Source organism: Dysidea avara, chromosome 8 (assembly GCF_963678975.1).
Source record: "Dysidea avara chromosome 8, odDysAvar1.4, whole genome shotgun sequence".
In the NCBI taxonomy this organism is placed as follows: Eukaryota; Metazoa; Porifera; class Demospongiae; order Dictyoceratida; family Dysideidae; genus Dysidea; species Dysidea avara.
Window position 1 is genome coordinate 6,738,013 of NC_089279.1, and position 19,205 is coordinate 6,757,217.

Sequence of the window (19,205 nt, forward strand, 5' to 3'; positions counted from 1 at the left end):
ACACAAATTTGATGTCTGCACAATCTTTAATTTGTGAACTAAATAATTAATGTGATTTACAAATCTAAATATTTCAGCCCTTAGTCCATTGAGTTGCGAGGGTCCACTGTACAGTACACACATACACTAACAATACCCACCACATATTGTTGGTCAACCACATCAGCCTTCAACAAGTCTACCAACTTAACCATCAACCATTGTTCTTCACACAAGTCCTTAGGGTCAGGCAGCTGGTAAGGGAAAGGTCACATCATGAGGTCACATGATATAACATACAGGTTCCTTGGATTGATCAGATTGGTATTGTATGAGAGGTGACAGCAGGTTTAAGTACTCCAGTTATAAGACTTTCAAAGTGTCCTCATAATTCTCCACCGAGATCTTGAGCAGTTTGGTGAGCTCATCGCTGGCAGTACTGCTGTTGTCCACCCTATTGGAAGAATAAGGTACAAGAAGAAGGTGAAACATACTAATACTATTTTACAGACATGTGTAGACTATCCACCTTGTTCACTTAGGTTAGGACCTAGTTCTTAGTCTTCAGGTATAACATGTGTCCTGGTGTTGTTCATGTTACAACTGGGGTGAATGATACAAGTGATTAAATATTGATACTGATTCAATACTTTGGTATCCAGTGCTATTTACAAAGAATCAAAAAGTTCAATTTTTGGCGATATTTTGCCAAAAAGTGAACTGCTCAACTTGTATCTGTTTTGGCTACATTCATATATAATAGTGGAATGTTAGTACAGTGATTACTACACGACAAGTCACCAACCCACCAGTTCACTAACTGACTCACTGCCAATCACAAGTGATCAATATCAGTATTGAAACACATCAATATCATACCAAATATAGTTGGTCATCATATCAAAACAACTAAAAAACTTCTAGTGTAACCATTGAACAAGGTCTTGTGATAATTATTATTATCAAGACCTTCACAAAAATTGTTAACTATCTCATGACAATATGTTACTTAAAAGGCTTGCTAAATTTCATAATTTCTCAATTTATAGTAGTGCTCATCACTAGTAATTGTGGGTTTCAGTTTACAACTAAAAAGTTCTCCAAATTGACCCTCCAATTATGTAAATGTCCAGGGTCCACCCGTGAAATAATAATTTTTCCAATAACACACTCATTGCATTTTAAGGACAGTAGCTATTCAGTTAAATACAGTGTCATCACATCAGACTTTATATATACTCAAAGGAATTACTATTATGAGCTGTACCATACAGTACAATAGTACTGTATTAACAGGGCCAGCCACAGGTTGGGAAAGGGGAAGCTAAAAGGGGCCCCTGGGTTGTGTTACTCTCATATGGCATATAAATGTGTGCACAATGATACAAGTATATAGTTATGAGCAAGATCGCACAGCTCGGTCATTGAATGGAGAAATCGTCAGTGATTCTGAGTCAGACAATCCAGAATGCGACGTTGCGATAAGCAACCCTCTGAGTGACAAAGCTCCTAATTGCAAAGAAATGTGCTGCTATAAGAAGAAAAGTTAGTAAACATAAAAATAAGGCAATAGCTGAAAGGTGTTTCTTTCACACAATTGCAAAATATCAGAGATTTAGTAAAATTTTGAAAAACTGTCCAACTATAGGAGAAACTATTGAGACATTTGTTCAGAAGAGAAATGTAGGTGCTGGCATTTGGAAACCCACTGGTGTGCTTACTTCTGATGGAAATACAAGTCTCAAACAGAAAGCAACTTATGAAAGTATTAAGTAACATCTCAAAGAAGTATACAAGTGCAAATTTTCATTTGGCAGTGCCATTCAGCTTTGTGTGCCCAGAAATAAGAGAAGCTCAGCAACAAGATACATGGGTGTAAATAATATCTAATCCAAAACAGCTAAGCTGTAAAAAAAGAGTGCGGCCCTCAAAAAGGCTATGGTGAAAAAAGATGTGAAATCCAAGGTGGCAGCCAAGAAATGGCTGTGATGGTAGGTTAATGGTAAAAATTTTAATAACAACAATTCAGGTGAATTTTGGTGCCACTTGGTCTTGGCACAAAATTCACCTGAATTGTCGTTATTAAAATTTTTACAAGTCTACCAACTTAACCATCGACCATTGTTCTTCACGCAGGGTCAGGCAGCTGGTAAGGGAAAAGGTCACATGATATAACATACAGGTTCCTTGGGTTGATCAGACTGGTCTTGTAAGAGAGGTGACAGCAGGTTGATGTACTCCAGTTGTAAGACACACAATGTGTCCTCATAATCCTCCACCGGGATCTTGAGCAGTTTGGTTAGCTCTTTGCTGGCAGTACTGCTGTTGTCCACCCTATTGGAAGAATAAGGTACAAGAAGAAGGTGAAACATTCAAACACTATCTACAGAAAAATTACAACAGATTTGTTAGTAACAGTGAAGTGAACACACTGGGAACTATTAAAAACACTCACCAATAAAAGCAGTAACAGAATTAAAGGACAAAATAGTTTGGTACCAAGATAGCAATGGATTTGGAATACGATAGAGTATATACCAGCATCATACAGTATGATAGTTACTATATAGTAGGGACCACAAAGGAGTGGGGATGGCCCAGGTGGCCCACAAAATAACATCATGTAAAAAATAATTTTTCCTGACGAGGAGGAGGCAGTATTGGTTAGGTAAAACTAAGCCCAAACAAGTTTTCAGATTGATCCAAAATGCTTTCAACAAGTTGCTATGGAATTAAAAAATATATATTTATTTAACAGAATTTTCTACTGACTGAGTAAGTAACTGACTGATGATGCCTTCAGACAAGTGTAACTCAATAACGGCTAAAGCTACGGGCTTGATTTTTTCACTATTTGATGATGCTTCGGCCCGAGAGGTGCCTTTTGGCATACTGCAGTACGTACAATGCATTCTTCATGGACTTACCAGTGTCCTCCTTTGTGTCCCATTCAACTTTGCTGACAGCGAAGTGTCGATTTGGTGGTAGCACGTGATGGCTTCCTTTCATAACAGAAATCGTTCATATATTTTATAGTGGATATTTTGTTAGCAGAGGTGCTTTTCAAACAGTTCTTGATTTGTACTGCTGTGTAATAGGTTGAACATAGTCAACAACGAAGCGTAATGGATACTTCATTTTTCAGAAGATAATTGATATAACTGGGGCGCATGGTACCATTTCTTTCTTTCAATATGCAGGGATTGCAGAGGTGCTTTTCGAACAGTTTCTTATTCAAAATACTGTGTAACGGGTTGAACATAGCTGACAATGAAGTGTAACAGATAGTTCACTTTTCAAATGATACTCGATATAGCTGGGGCATGCGGCATTATTTCAGATGCGGTATGCGTGGGTTCACCAGTCATAATAATTATTTATAAAAAAGTCAACAAACAAGTACACAAAAATTGGAATTTTCAACTAGATTAGGGACCATTACACATCAATAAAAAGTACTGAAACAAGTTGGAGTAGTCCATGATATTAAATCACAGTAAAACAATAAGAAGTGTTATATCCCTACTGTGCATTTCCATTACGGTACCTTCAGTAGGGATACAACACTTCTTAGTGTTTTACTGTGATTTAATATCATGGTCTACTCCAACTTGTTTCAGTACTTTTTATCATTGTGCTATGGTCCCTACTCTAGTTGAAAATTCCAATTTTTTTTGTGTACTTGTGGAAATTAAATTTACACTCAGGTGATGACAATTACAATAAAAGTGCTTATCATACAGTACAGTAATATTAGGGATCATGGAGTGAGATTTTCTAGCGAAAAATATCGTGAACTCAAAAACCAGCTTCACAATACCATCCTGGCACCTTGACAGTATTGGTTAGGTATAACCAAGCCCAAAGGTACCTTCAGTATGATTGATCCTAAAGGCTTCCAATAAATTGTTACAAAAATTTTAAAAAATTATTCAGTAGAATTTTCTACTAACTGCCTGCCTGCCTGATGCTTTCAGGCAAGCGTAACTTGATAATGGCTAAGGCTATGGGCTTGATGTTTTCACTGTTCGATGTCACTTCATCCGGAGACGTGCCTTTTGGGATACAGCAATACGTACAATGCAGAAATCATGGACCTACCTTTGTGTCCCATTTTTTTGCTGACAACCCAAGGTGTCAATTCACAGTAACGCAATGCATGGCTTCCCTATAGTGTGTTTGTAAAAATGGGAATCGTCTGTATTTTCCGTGGTGAATGGATTGATTGCAGATGATTCTAACACTGTTCTTCATTTGTAACACTGTATAACCGACTGAACATAGCTGAAAGTGAAGCATAATGGCTGCTGCACTTTTGAGGAAGTGATTGATAGCTGGGGTGCGCGAAACGTCATAATATTTTCGTGGTGACTGGATTGATTGCAGAGGCACTCCTTTTACTGTTTTTTGTTTGTAGCGCTGTGTAACGGGCTGAACATAGCTGAAAGCAAAGCGTAATGGCTACTGCACTTTCGAAACAGGAATTAATAGCTGGGGTATGTGTTCAGATGAAAATATTAATTCTGGCACCATCCTTTCTTTTGATGCATTATGCATGAATTCACCAATCATAATAATGTTACAAAAAAAAGTAAACAAACAAGTGTAAGGAAAAATTAAGAATTTAAAGGGATCATAGAAAAAAAGTAGGGAAACAAGGGAGGTCGCCTACACCTGTGGATATGCTAGTGAACATTTAATCCCTAATTCAGTCTATACAAGCTTAAAACTGAATTAGGGATTAAATGTTCACTAGTGTATCTGCAGGTGTAAGCGACCTCCCTTGTTTCCCTACCCTTTTTTTTCTATGATTCCTAATCGAACATGAAATTCCTAATTTTTCCTCACTCTTGTACAAGAAGGATCACCACCTGAATTGTAAATTTAATCACTACTTTAGCCATGCTGTATGATGATCAAGGTCTAGTGATATTATCAAAAGACCTTCACAAAAATTCTTGCGCTAATATAATATTGACTCCGTAATTAAATGCTGATTAAACTATTCAGTTTCTTTTATACCACTCCTTACAGTGATCAATTGTGGGTTTTAATTTCACATTACAAATTCCACTAATTCTACACACAAAATCACACACATACCTACAATAGATACATCTACCTAATACAAGTGTATTACTAGGTGGCTAGGGCCTTTATCAAACAGTGTAGTATGTCTAGTTGGAAGGTTGTGGACTATGAAATGTAAATCATTTTATGTGATTAGTACAGTTACATACCTTAACTGATGACCAAGTTAGAATTCATTATGACTGTTCCACACAAGCGCACAAATGTATTTCTGTAAGAATTTTCTTTTGTGTGTAGCACTCTGTGTTTGTCAAGTGTCATAGGGACTGGGGTTGGACGATATTGATTTTGTGACAGGCGATTATTGCATGAGCCATTGAATGCAATTATTGCAATATTGCATGTGAAAATTGAAACACAGCCACATAGTTAAAAAGTCCATTAGATTGCCATTTTTTTCACTGAGAATTAGTTTATAAACATAACTTCTTTACAAACAAATTAACCAATTGACATAGTTAGCAATAGTATGCATGAACTAGTATTTGAAAAAATTGTTAATTTAAAAATGAAGTAGGGATCTATGAAATAAAAGTAGTGAAATAAGAGATGAATGATGGTGTTACAGCATAGATCAGTGGGAATTCCCTACCATTGGCACTATTATTATTTTGTTCAGTGCCAAAGTAGGGACTTCCCACTGATCTACGCTGTAACACCATCATTCATCTCTTATTTCACTACTTTTATTGCATAGATCCCTACTTCATTTTAAATTAACAATTACTAGTTTGTTTAGTTTTTTTTGTTGTGGCACAATGTAACTTGTATTATATTTTTCACTTCTGTAGGTACGGGAAAGGCAGATACCATCACTATACACATCTTGCCCATTTGCTCAGTGAGCAGTGGAGTTCCCATATTCTATGATTATGGGAAGGCTTCGTTGCAGGTTCCTTGGGTTGATCAGACTGATTTTGTATGAGAAGTGACAGCAGATTTAACTACTCCAGTTGTAAGACACACGACGTGTCCTCATAATTCTCCACCGGAATCTTGAGCAGTTTGGTGAGCTCTTTGCTGGCAGTACTGCCTTTATCCACCCTATTGGAAGAATAAGGTACAAGAAGAAGGTGAAACATACAAACACTATCTACAGAAAATTTATACCAAATTTATTAATAACAGTGAAGTGAACACACTGGAAACTATTAAAGATAGAAATGTATTTGGGATATCAAATGGTACGATAGAGCTGTTTAAATAGGGATCGTGGTGAAATTTTTGCATGCCGCCCAAAATTCTATCTTCAAAAATCACCCTAGAGACATTTTACACGACGAAAATCACCTTTATGAAATAGTACTAGTCCATATAATACATAATACAGCATTAAATATAATAAAACACTTACAGGTGGCTGGATATAAAATTTTAAAAAATCGCCAAAACTCGAATTTTAGTCTTACTGACTGCCTCACTGCTTGCCTCACTGCTTGCCTCACTGACCACAGTTGCAAGGCTAGAAGGCAAACGAAGCAGCGCACAGTCACTATTTTATGCCACAATAACAAACTCACCAGTGCGATGTGCTTTTTGGGGTTCCGACAAGTGTAGGCCCTCTGAGCCTTGTCTTTTCTTTAGTTTTTAATGAGGTTGCTTGTCTTCTTCATCATCCAATGAAACCATATCAAGGGCCTACAATATCGAGGGCCTTCTTCTTCATCCAACAAAACCATATCGAGGGCCTTCTTCTTCAGCCTTTTATCTTCAATCAGGCTGCTTGTCTTCTTTTCCGTATCAACACTTTCTTTCAGCAGCATATTTATATGTTACAGAATTATGTCAGAGCTGGATTTCAGAAGTGCATCAGTCCTGGCGCTATATATAAGAGGTACACTTGCTATATATCTGCAACTTCAAGATTGGGATCCGGTTTGCGATACGTTTGCGAACATGCCCACCAAATAAAGATCTAGGTGGACTAATAGCGAAAGAGTATGGAGACCCCACTTCTTAACGATAAACAAGTATGGAGACCCCACTTCTCAACGATAAACTCACTCCTTGGTCTAGCTAGCTGCACACCCCTTGGCAGACTCGAGATATACTCTAATACAACAGTCACTCTAATACAACAGTCACTCTAATACAACAGTCACTCTAATACAACAGTCATGTATGATAGAAGAGTTACAAGTTACATTGTTCTGGTAAACATAGCTACTTTTATACGAAAAAGAAACAAGCACAATATAAAATTAGTATATTATATTATTGTTCTAAAGCAGACAGGTGCCCCTCAGCAACAGCAAGGAACACGATCCCCTGATACACATTACTGAAGAGCGCAGCAAGGAGAACCCCAAACTACAGCGAAGCCTGCCAATAACCACAGAATATGGGAAACTCCACTTCTCACTGAACAAACGGGCAAGATGTTTATAAGTGATGGTACCTGCCTTTCCCATACCTACAGATGTGGAAATACAAGTGGAAGTTACATTGTAGCTAGCTGTGCTACAACAAAAAAAAACTACTAAACAAACCAGTATTTTAAAAAAATTGTCAATTTAAAAACGAAGTAGGGATCCATACAATAAAATTTAGTGAAACAAGAGATGAATGATGGTGTTACAGCATAGTTCAGTTGGAAAGTCCCTACTTTGGCACATTAGCTATTATTATTTTGTTCTGTGCCAAAGTAGAGATTTCCCACTGAGCTATGCTGTAACACCATCATTCATCTCTTGTTTCACTACTTTTTATTGCATGGATCCCTACTTCATTTTAAATTAACACTTTTAGTGATAGAGTATAACTAGCAATGACATTTGAACTCAGGTGATGACCATTACAATCAAAATGCTCATATCTTCTCTCCACTTAGGAGTACTGACACGAAACAAAGATTTGCAATCTCCTCTTGCGTTGAGGATCACAATGCTATTATAGTTTTTGCTGTTATCACCTTCCTTCATCATGAAACGAGCATTCAAAAACTTTACAGAATTTTTTTCGATTTTGTAAGTACGTCACCAATTGCGTTTATTGCATTCTACTGTAAAATTAGGCTTGCGCTAATGTATGGGATTCTTGCAGATCCAGTCACAATTGGCAAAGAGAAAGTCATGTAACTGTGTATAAACTCAATGTACAACAAGGAACTCACCCACTATGACACGCTGAATCATTTTGCATCCTTTCATCTTCATATCATCATTGTGCTTGTCCAACAATGACTTGATCACGTAATATCTATATATCAACTGAATTACCATCATGTGAGGAGCAACATGACACCAAGAAAATGTCAATATGATGAGGTACGGCCGAGTTATGGCCATTAGTACATGGTTGTGTGAAAAAAGGAAGATGGGGGGATTGTTCTTTTACTCTTTCAAAGTGAAGGAGGAAACTCTGGGTTGAATGAATGCGACAAACTATGAGACCAATTAAACCAGAATTTATTGGTGAGTAAGATGGTGTTTGTCATTTTTAGATATATCTGTAACAGTCTCTGTGCTAAATTTACAAGGGATGTATGTGACCCAGTTTAGTGGATTGTGCATTTTCAGTGCTTGCATTTTATAAAACAGTTAAGGGTTTTAGAGTTAACTCAGTTAAAGCATTGCTTTGCTTGTGCTTCACCTCGTGCTATATTTATCTCCCACCCACTATTTTCATGTTATATTTTTCATATAGCATGAGCAAGGCAATGCTTTAACTAATACGCACATACAGCATTAAAAACAAGAAAACATTTTCAGGCAGCTGGATATGGAATTTTAAAAAATCACCAAACTCGAATTTTCATCTGCCTGCCTGCCTGCCTGCCAGCTTGCTTGCCTGCCTCCTGCCTGATCACTGTCACAAGAGTGGAGGCCAAACAAAGCAGCGCATAGCCACCATCTTCCACCACAATAAAAACTTACCAGTGGGATATGTCTTTTAGGGTTCTGATGAGTGTATGGCCTCTTCGTCTTGTCTTTTCTTTTATCTTCAATCAGGCTGTCCTCAATCTTCTTTATGCAATGAAACCATTATTATTGAGGTATTAATTTTCCCTATCAACACTATCCTTGAACAGCATATTTACATGCCGCAAAGTTATTTAAACGCTTATGCTCGGAAGATACCAGTAACTTCACGATAGGTTCGATACCATGTCTACTAACGTGATCTCAGTTGATTTATAATGATCAAACACCACCTGAGACCACCACTGCTTGAAGTTTCTTAGTTTACTAGAGTGGTATATCCCCAGTATATGGAAGAGTCAATTGTTGATTATTTTAGTAGTTTTTCAGTAAACCCGCATTCACTGATGTTGTACTGATAGTTTAAAACTTAGTAAAACAATTATATTCCATATACTTATAGTTACTAAGTGCCAGTACATCATTGGTGTGGTAATGGCACAGTGATGTGTACACAGCATACACAGTATATGTATACAAAACATACAGCAGAGAACTATACATTATTGCAGTATTGTATGCAGCAATACATTATAGGCAACATTACCAGATAAAAAATTATTAGCCAATATACAGCACAGTATCAACATCAACTAGAGCTAAATAAGGTTCATCAGTGGTCGTGTAGCAATGGCACAGTGATGGGTGACACACTATATTATGCATATACAACTTACAGGAGATAGCTACAATATACTGTAGGAGTATGCAAGCCAGATGAACCAGATAAAGGAAGACAGTCAAGCCAGCCAGAACCTATAGTAGCTAAGCCAGGTGAAGGCAAAAAAGATTAAGCACGTATTGAATTGCCTGACACCAACACAAAGGAAGTTCACCATGCCAGCTGCACAAGACAAGATTGGTTATTTGTATTTTATATGTAACTGTATTGTAAAGAGCATGGCATGTGTTTTAATGTTTTCTTGTATTGTTTAATTACATATTTTATGCGAATGAATCCACTGGCAGCTGGCATGGAGACTTTAGATGCTACAAACATAAAAACTTACTTATACTCTTCTTGTTTATGTGTAAAGTGGCCTCTGGCTCTCCTGCAGTCACTCCACCGACATTCACTAATCTTCTCCTTCATGCAATCTGTAATTAAGCAAGGGTGTGGTACTGGGCATTATATAGAATTGCACATATGTCATCAGCACGAACAGGCACAACGATTACACAATTGTGCCTTTGTTCACAGGCAAATCTATCCCCAGTTAGTTCATGTCTTTAGACCTCGTAGTTTTCGAGAACATTAATTATTCATTTATGACATAATTTTAACCGCATTTCGTATTATCTTTAGTACTTGGTTGTATAACTTGCTGCTAGCATAATGAAAATATGCCACAACTCCTGACTAGAGACACTCTAATACAGCAGTCACTCTAATAGAATAGTTATGTGTCTATAGCTGTATGCTATAGCAAAAAAGCAAAACAAACTAGTCTATTGAAATACCATCATCATCTCTTGTTTCACTATTTTTATTGTTCTGGGGATAGGAGGTCTCATTTTAGAGAACTTCTCCAGAGTCTTTTATGGATTTTTAAATACTCATTATCTCCAAAAGATCAAAGAATTTTATGCATACCATTTTCTAACTAGAATTAGAAGCACAAGATAATTCACATTAGAGTATGACAGAAATTAACTAACAGCACAAGAGCTTATTGTGTAGACTATCCATTTTGTTCAGTTAGGTGGGGACCTAGTCCTTGTTCCTCAGGTATAACATGTGTCCTGGTGCTGTCCATGTTACAACGGTTACTAGTTAAAGTGTGTACCTTTATGATTATTATGATTACGACTAGGATCGGGTCACACATAACCAAGTAAATTTGTTAACGTATACAACAATTTGTATTTGCTTTGTTAAACTGTGATGTATAATAAGTATTGTAGGACCTCCATTATCTGAACATCTGTTTCAGTTTAATGTTAAAAGCATCCAGTTAAGTGATTTGTTCAAATAAATGAAGCCCATTTGTTTATATAGAGTTACATTCAACTACTCTAATAAAACATACACTTACTCTAATAGAATGTTCACGTAATGACGAAATACTCTAATAGGCTAATAGAACAATCACTTCTGTTTGAATAACAAAACATTTAGGTATCGATGGCTGAATATTAAAGGGACCGGGGGCATGTGTGGAGTATTTTGTGTAAGTGTGTATGTTCTATTAGAGTATTTGAATGGAATTCTGTATATAAATCAATCAGTTTTAACTTTCCATTATTTAATGAATTTAAATAATAGAAGGACCACTGTACAGACACCAAGAGGCAAGCTATGTGCACAGTGTACATACACAAAATACATGGTCATATTATAAAGTTGATGTCACCAGTACCAATACAAAGACACTGAAAGCTCAGTACAACTTCGTAACAATGTTAAAGTATGCTATCAAAATTATAGGGCAACAGATAGACCAGCCAACACAGAGCAGAACTATCATAGAAAGATTGGGAGTTATCCGTCACTTAATTTCATTGTATGTCCACACAACAGTCACACTTTGTAAAGCTAATAATACAACAAAATGGATATTATAGTAGTTTATTAAACAGTGGATCCTCAATAATCTGAACGGCACTGTTCTCAAGTTGATAAAAGTAGTGAAATTGTTCAGATTATTAACTATATACAGAACCCTATTCAAATACTCTAATAGAACAAACACTTGTTCTCAAAATACCCTAATAGAACAGTCATTTTTACTGTTGGGATTAGTAAGTGTTCAGATTACAGGAGTTTGAATTAGCGAGGGTCTATACTGTCCACATACATTATAAGCTATATGCCAATAGTTTATATCATAGAATCTTAGTATGCACACCACAAATATGGCTACCCACTCCCAAAATGACTAGCTCATTACATTTACATTAGCACTGCTATTGTAGCCATCAGTACTCCAATATAAATGTAAAGTGATAGGTTTAATTGCTATGGTAACTATAAGCCATGTTTATACATAAAATTAATTTTATTCTACGAAGTTTACAGAAAAGTGTATCTACAATAGATTGGTCTTAACCAGTAGTCACACATCCAAACTGCTGCAAGGTATGGTGAAAGTGATCTTTAAATACGATGCTCAAAGCTATACTATTATTCTCTAATATGTGTGCCTATATGCACCAAATGGACAGTACTGATATGTCTAAGTAAGCTGTATACATGAAACACGAACAAGTATTATTTATAAGAACAACTGCTCATATCAGTGATTTTACGCACAAACTAGCAAATTTGCTCTAATTATAAGACTCTGTTTGTATTCATTTATCAATTAGAGTATTACAGTCTGCATGAATGTTATGTTTGATGCTGTCTGTAAGTTTACATGGAGCCAAGCCCATGGCCACTAGCAAGAGTTCATAATATATAAAGAGAGGAGAGTATCCTACTTCAGTATAGTCGTACAAATGCATATCTCGAAGTGATGATGCAATACCTATAGTCACTTTCAATGTGTTGGTTGGTCAGGTCTCTACTCAGCATTAAGTTTCAATAACCCTTGTAGTTTGGCTTCAATAAGCAGTCCACTGATGACATTGTCAACACTCCTTAACACTGTATGTGTAACTTGATATGACATCCTAAAGAAATCTCAAAGGTCTACTGTTTTACTTCGAGATACACACCCTGTACATGATCATGATAAGTGGATGTGGCTCACAAAAAAAAACTAGGACTAGGTTAAAACACTTCAACGTGAATTAATTGATCCATTGCACACATTATCCAATCCAGGTCAGACTCAGATATTTGATTACACGTCAGATGATCTAACCCTGTGAAAGGGATCAGTGGACAGCTCACTGTGACTGAGCACTAAATCTACAAGGCAGACATTTCAGCACAAGAAATGTTCAGGATACAAATTTATCCTTCTGTCAGCCTACAACATGTGCAACAGTGTAGTGCCAATTTATCGGTAAATTTAATAATAAAACATTAAATAGTGTGTATTTTGCCAAATTAACAACTACAAATTGCCTAAATATCATTTTGTTGTTACACAGCATTTACACATGCTTTGAGGTTATGCTATGACGTTATCACTAAGTCTACTAAGTGAGTGGGTAAAAGACAATACCAGTTAATAACCAGTTTTTCCATACCGGTTCACAACACTACTATACAGATAGCAAGCGTCAACCCTGTGCTCAGTGTACATACATAATAATATTATATGGTCAACTTATATAAAGCTTATGTCCCCAGTACCATGTATGACACTGAATAGGACCATTATCAACCCCATCTGCTTTATTCTCAGTACAAACTAGTAACAATACTGCAGTATGCTATAAAAATTATAGAATTACAGATGGACCAGCCAACACAAACAGAGCAACAACATTAAAGAAGATTGAGAGTTATCCATTACTTAATTTCACTGAATGTACGTGCAATGGTCACGTATGTGACCATCTCAGTGAAAATCTGTCTAGTTCGCACAACCTGCAAATATATTTTTATATCTCAGCATTATCTGCATAGTCCAAGGAATGGTTCACCAAAGTTTCAGCCGTCTGTGGTGAGTAGTTTTGGAATTACAGCGCTAGAAAGTAGGAAGAACAAGGAAATCAATTTGTACAGTGACTATACTAAAAATAAACTACAGGCACTTGCATTCGCACCCATAACTTCCGTTTGGATTAGTCTACAAAGTTGGAATTTGGCTTACAATGTTCACCATGGTTGGCAGACCAACTGAGGTATAGTTTTAGCCTTGCATTCACTTGTGCATAGGCGTATGAAGGCAGTTTTGTTTTTAAAAAAAAAACAGCAATAACTTTGTTTATTATGTCTACTGTTTCGTAAACAAACTCATGTGATATGCAAACCATTGGGGCTACAGAAATGAAACAAAGATTTTCGAACTCCCCATGAGTAAGATGGTGTATAGTTTAATCGATTTGAATCTTCCTTCTTTGAGTACTGGCCTGATAAAAACTTGCATATTTTTTCTTGTAGCATGCGTAATTTTATGAATTATTTTAAAATTTTGATTTTCTCAATACTCATGTTTGTGTGAATTAGACGGGTTTTTGCTGAGACGGTCACATATTGTAAGTTATCATACATACGTACTGTACACAGTCATACATTACAAGCTCTATGTAACAACAGATATTTAACCAGAACATAACTATATTAGTATCCTATAGCATACTGTATGTATGTATGTAATATATAGACTAGTGTTACGTGAGTAGTTAGCAACAAGTTTATAGTTATTTGCGAGTGAATCTTCGGGTTTGTTTTGAGACGTAAACAGGCAGCACTGTTATAAGACAGAATCTTAGTACATACTCCACTAACACTGCTACCATCCACAAATTGAATAGCTCATTACATCTACATTTGCACTGCTATTGTAGTCATCATTACTTAGTGTTAACAGTATTACAGTGCTTGGTTTGATTGCTATAGTAGCTATAAGCCATGTTATCTACAATAAATTTGTCTTGACTAGCAGTCGCACATCCAGTGCTGCAAAAGTATGGTAAAAGCAAATGTCCAAAGCATATTATTTATCTTATGACACATGTGACTGCATCATTAGTGTACAACATGCACAGTACTGATATGTCTACAGAAGCTGCATACACATGAAACACAAACAAGTCTTATAAGATTGACTGCTCTATAACAAACTATTTCTTGGTGCCCTTTACTCAATCCTGAGCACAGTAAACAGAGTCTTTTACCATAAAATTTTGTTTTGCTATCTTTTAGCTAAACAATGCTTGTACAGTAGCCATAAATAGTAAGTCGCCACTTATGGACTAGTCACTAAATAACAGACCACACAGCGTAGTATTAGTGATTTGACAGAAGCACAAACTTGTAAATTTGGCCCAATAATAAGACTTTTCCTCTACTGACTATAGGCTAAAATCTCGTAAGTGTATTCCAATGTTTTTACGTATTTTAGTGCTCAAATGGAATACCCTAAATACTATCTGCATTACAGTAATAGTTGGAGTACATTACATAGAACTAACCTCCAAGTAAGAAAACATCGTTGTTTCCACCAATAATGGTTCTTTCCCTCATAGCAGGTGCCTGGTTTAACGAGCAGGCAGCGCAGCACATTTGAATTGGTTGCTATGGGCTACAGGCCGGCCTTACTAGTTACTGGGCACGCAAACAAGTTTTACGAGTGGTAACTAAGGAGTTATTGGTTGTCAGGAACTGAAAAGGGGTTATATGGAAACTCTATTCAATAACAAAGGCATGGAAGAAAAAATCCCTTTTATTTTTCCTGTTTAAATATCATCTAACACAATCCCGGTGAGCATTTGTGTGTGTGTTAAGTACTTTCGCTGTACATTAATTAATTATTCATTTATTTATGACGTCACTTTTTATTATTATTATAACTTGGTTATGTAATTAAAGTACTTGGTAAAGGCAGAGCCTGTATATCAGAAGGCCTTATACAGGCCTGTGGGACACATGGTCCCACTAAAGGTGTTTATATTAACTTCACTAAGTATGTTTGAAAAGTAGAAAGAAAGAAAAAATCCATGACTGGACCTGGGCAGCCTCGAACCTGCAGCCATCCGATTAACGCTCGAACGCTTACAGGAGTCTGCCAGGCGGTCAGGATATTTTCTTCTTACTATTTTCATGTATTTGTATCCATTTATGATCAAGGTCTAGTGATATTATCAAAAGACCTTCACAAAAATTCTTGAACAATGGCATAATTCTTATTCTTCTTCACATCCTCAATAAACATTTCATTTAATAGTTATACCACGGCTGCAGGGGATTTTGCTGATATATACACCCAAAGCCTGGGCTGTGGGTGTATATGTCAGCAAAATCCCAAGCAGCCGTGGTATAAGTGATATATATCACTTGGGGCACACTCACCTAATAGGTGAAAGAACTAACGAGAACTCATCCCATTTGTTTTATTCAGTAGCATCTGAAAATCGATTGTGGTTTTAAAAGCGTGGGCTAATAGCCATCAAAACGTTGTCCATACGTTAAAACATCATTAATACGTTACTATACTTCAACATGCTGTTAGAAAACTTGCAATTGTGGGATTGAGTTTATATTGTTATCATTTTTGTACTAAGTTAAACCAACTAACTTCGCTATTGGGACAGTAAATAAGTTATTATATTAAGTTAAGTACTTAGGACTGTAAGTTACTAACCTATTTCAGCGTAGCAGTAGTAGTTTTTCCGTTCTGTGGTCTGTTCAAAGGCTGACATGCGGTGGGTAGAAATATGCATCCATGATCGCCCAAACAATTATTTTTGTGCCTTCATTATCCTTTACTAACAACCAACTAGTCCATCTTAGCGAATATACACAGCTTAGCAACCATTACAAAGTCAAGTCCCACAATGCAAAACTCTATGTCGCTCAATATAACGAGTCAATTGCGTTGCGCCAAGGATGATGTAATAATCGTTCCAGAACAGACTAAGATGAAAATTGTACTGGTAATGTCCTGGTGGTGTATTGAAACATTGTTGAACTTGTTCTATGACAATTCCGCCAAGTCACAAATCTGTAGCGAACCATAATCGTTCCTATACCAATGCTTTTAAGAGCTATGTACTAGGGAACAAACATCCTAAGTCCATAGTGTTGTTAAACTTTCGAAATATTACAAATCCAAATATTTTAGTCCTTGGTCCCATTGAGTTGAGAGGGTCCACTATACAGTACACACATACACTAACAATACCCACCACATATTGTTGATCAGCCACATCAGCCTTTAACAAGTCTACCAGCTTAACTATCAACCATTGTTCTTCACACAAGTCCTCAGGGTCAGGCAGCTGGTAAGGGAAAAGGTCACATCATGAGGTCACATGATATAACATACAGGTTCCTTGGGTTGATCAGACTGGTCTTGTATGAGAGGTGACAGCAGGTTGACGTACTCCAGTTGTAAGACACACAATGTGTTCTCATAATTCTCCACCGGGATCTTGAGCAGTTTGGTGAGCTCATTGCTGGCAGTACTGCTGTTGTCCACCCTATTGGAAGAATAAGGTACAAGAGGAAGATGAAACATACACACACTATCTACAGAAAAATTACAACAGATTTGTTAGTAACAGTGATGTGAATTAGGGATTGTTAATTATTCAATTATCATGATAATCATGATTATTTTATTGGCAATAATCAACAATGTGTATTTTTCATTGACTAGATTGTGCAATAATCGTGATAGTCAGAGAAATATTTGTAAATTTTCAATGTAATTCCACCATTTAATTAACAATTCATGATGTGTTAAGTGTTTTTTGTTACAAGAGTTAAGTGGACAATAATCGTGATAATTGTTCATGACAATAATCATATAGCAAAATATCAATATCGCCCATCACTAAAGTGAACACACTGGGAACTCTTAAGAACACTCTCCAATGAAATCAATAACAGTAATAAGAATAGTTAATTTGGTATTAAGATAGAGATGAATTTGGAATATGATAAAGTAAAATTAGCAATATACCATCATGGAAATTAAATTTGCATTCAGGTTACAATAAAAGTGCTTAAACAAGAAGGATCACCACCTGAAGTGTAAATTTAATCCCTACTTTAGCCATGTTGTATGATGATCAAGGTCTAGCGATATTATCAAAAGACCTTCACAAAAATTCTTCAGCAGTGGAAATCCAATTTAAAACCATCCTGATTAAACATTTCATTTTCTTTTATACCACTCCTTACAGAGATTAATTGTGGGTTTTAATTTCACATTACAAATTCCACTACTTCTATACACACAATACCTACAATAGATACATGTACCTAATATAAGTGTATTACTAGGTGGATAGGGCCTCTATCAAACAGTAAGGATGCACTGTTTACTAGGATTCCCCTTACAATATATGGCGCCTAAAAAAATTCTGCCATCAAAAACAATCATAGAATGTACCTAAAACAGAGGAGTCATAGACATCTAGCATCAAATCCAACAAAATATTTTGGTCGGCCTGTTCGCCTGCTTACCTGTCTGTACCATAACCACAAAGCTAGTGGCTAAGGAACCAGACCAGCTGTTATGATTCAACCAAGTCACTTGTTGAATGTGTGTGTCAGTATTTCATTCAACGATACTTGCATTACATAATAATAAAATGACCGGATCTTGAAAAATTGGGCACAAGAAAACTTCTTGGGGAAACTCAAATGAAAATTTCAACAATTTTTTTTTAATAAATTTTTTTTTTGCACATTTGGATAAAGCAACTATTAAACCTTCTTGCTGTGAAGTTTCACACCCATAACTTCTTTTTCCTAGGAGATGTGGATGATTTTATCAGACCATGTAGTAATTTCACATGCATGGGACAACAATTAACTTACAAATTGGGTGATTTGTTCAGGTGCTGGAATGGCTAAAACTCACTCTAAGACAATGATACATGGCATTTAATTGCACAAAAGTGCCAAGAATACTTTATTAAACTATCAGAAATGTCTTTTAAAGTATTTTAGGTGGTAAGAAAAGAATTATTGGTAACCAAAGTGATTTGTCACCATTTGTCACCATTTGTCACTCACACAACTCATGATCAATACATTCCCACAATTGAAGTTAGTTTGTAATGTACAGGACAGAAAATTGGCCATATCTCAGGAATGATTAAAGATATTAAGCTGAAATTTTAACACAAGACAGCTAAGCACCCATACCTCATTTAAGCTATAAAACAGAAAAGTGACCAGTGTGCGGTTTTCCCAGATTAGGTCACAATAAGCATTGGATAGATCCTAAATATGGGATATCTTTAATCACTTTTTCTTGCCCACATCTAAGCACTTTTTTGATAAACAATTCTGCTATTTGAAGGGCTTCACAATATTACTAAATGTTTAAACAACTGGACCATACAAAACATTAGGGATCAGGTGAATGTAAACAGACTCATTATGCCTTTTCTGATTCCAACGAGTGTCTGCCTTCTGCTCTATTTCTTTCCTTTTATCTTAAATTAAGCCATCATTATTAAATTCCTTGTTTCCCATCACTGACCGCATCAATTTTTAGATATCCGCACCACTTTTTAATTATTTGATTATGGATCACGTGAATGCACTATTTCATGATATAAGCAGACACTAAGTGACCAAATTGTAAGGTAAATCCATTAGCTCTGCATATAAAGGATGGAAGTCCTACAACACTCTTG

At 36.2% G+C, this 19,205-nt stretch overlaps 1 long non-coding RNA gene across 2 annotated transcripts in view; it reads right to left on the reverse strand.

Moving 5' to 3' along the window:
* Window positions 1-2,572, reverse strand: part of LOC136264247 (uncharacterized) — a 60,915-nt gene extending 58,343 nt beyond the window's left edge. For both annotated transcript variants that reach the window (XR_010705020.1, XR_010705019.1), the window contains exons 1-3: window positions 2,160-2,572; window positions 280-433; window positions 141-233 (exon numbers count right to left, since the gene is read on the reverse strand). This is a non-coding gene — a long non-coding RNA (uncharacterized lncRNA). The remainder of the gene's footprint in view (window positions 1-140; window positions 234-279; window positions 434-2,159) is intronic.
* Between the last annotated feature and the right edge of the window lie 16,633 nt (window positions 2,573-19,205).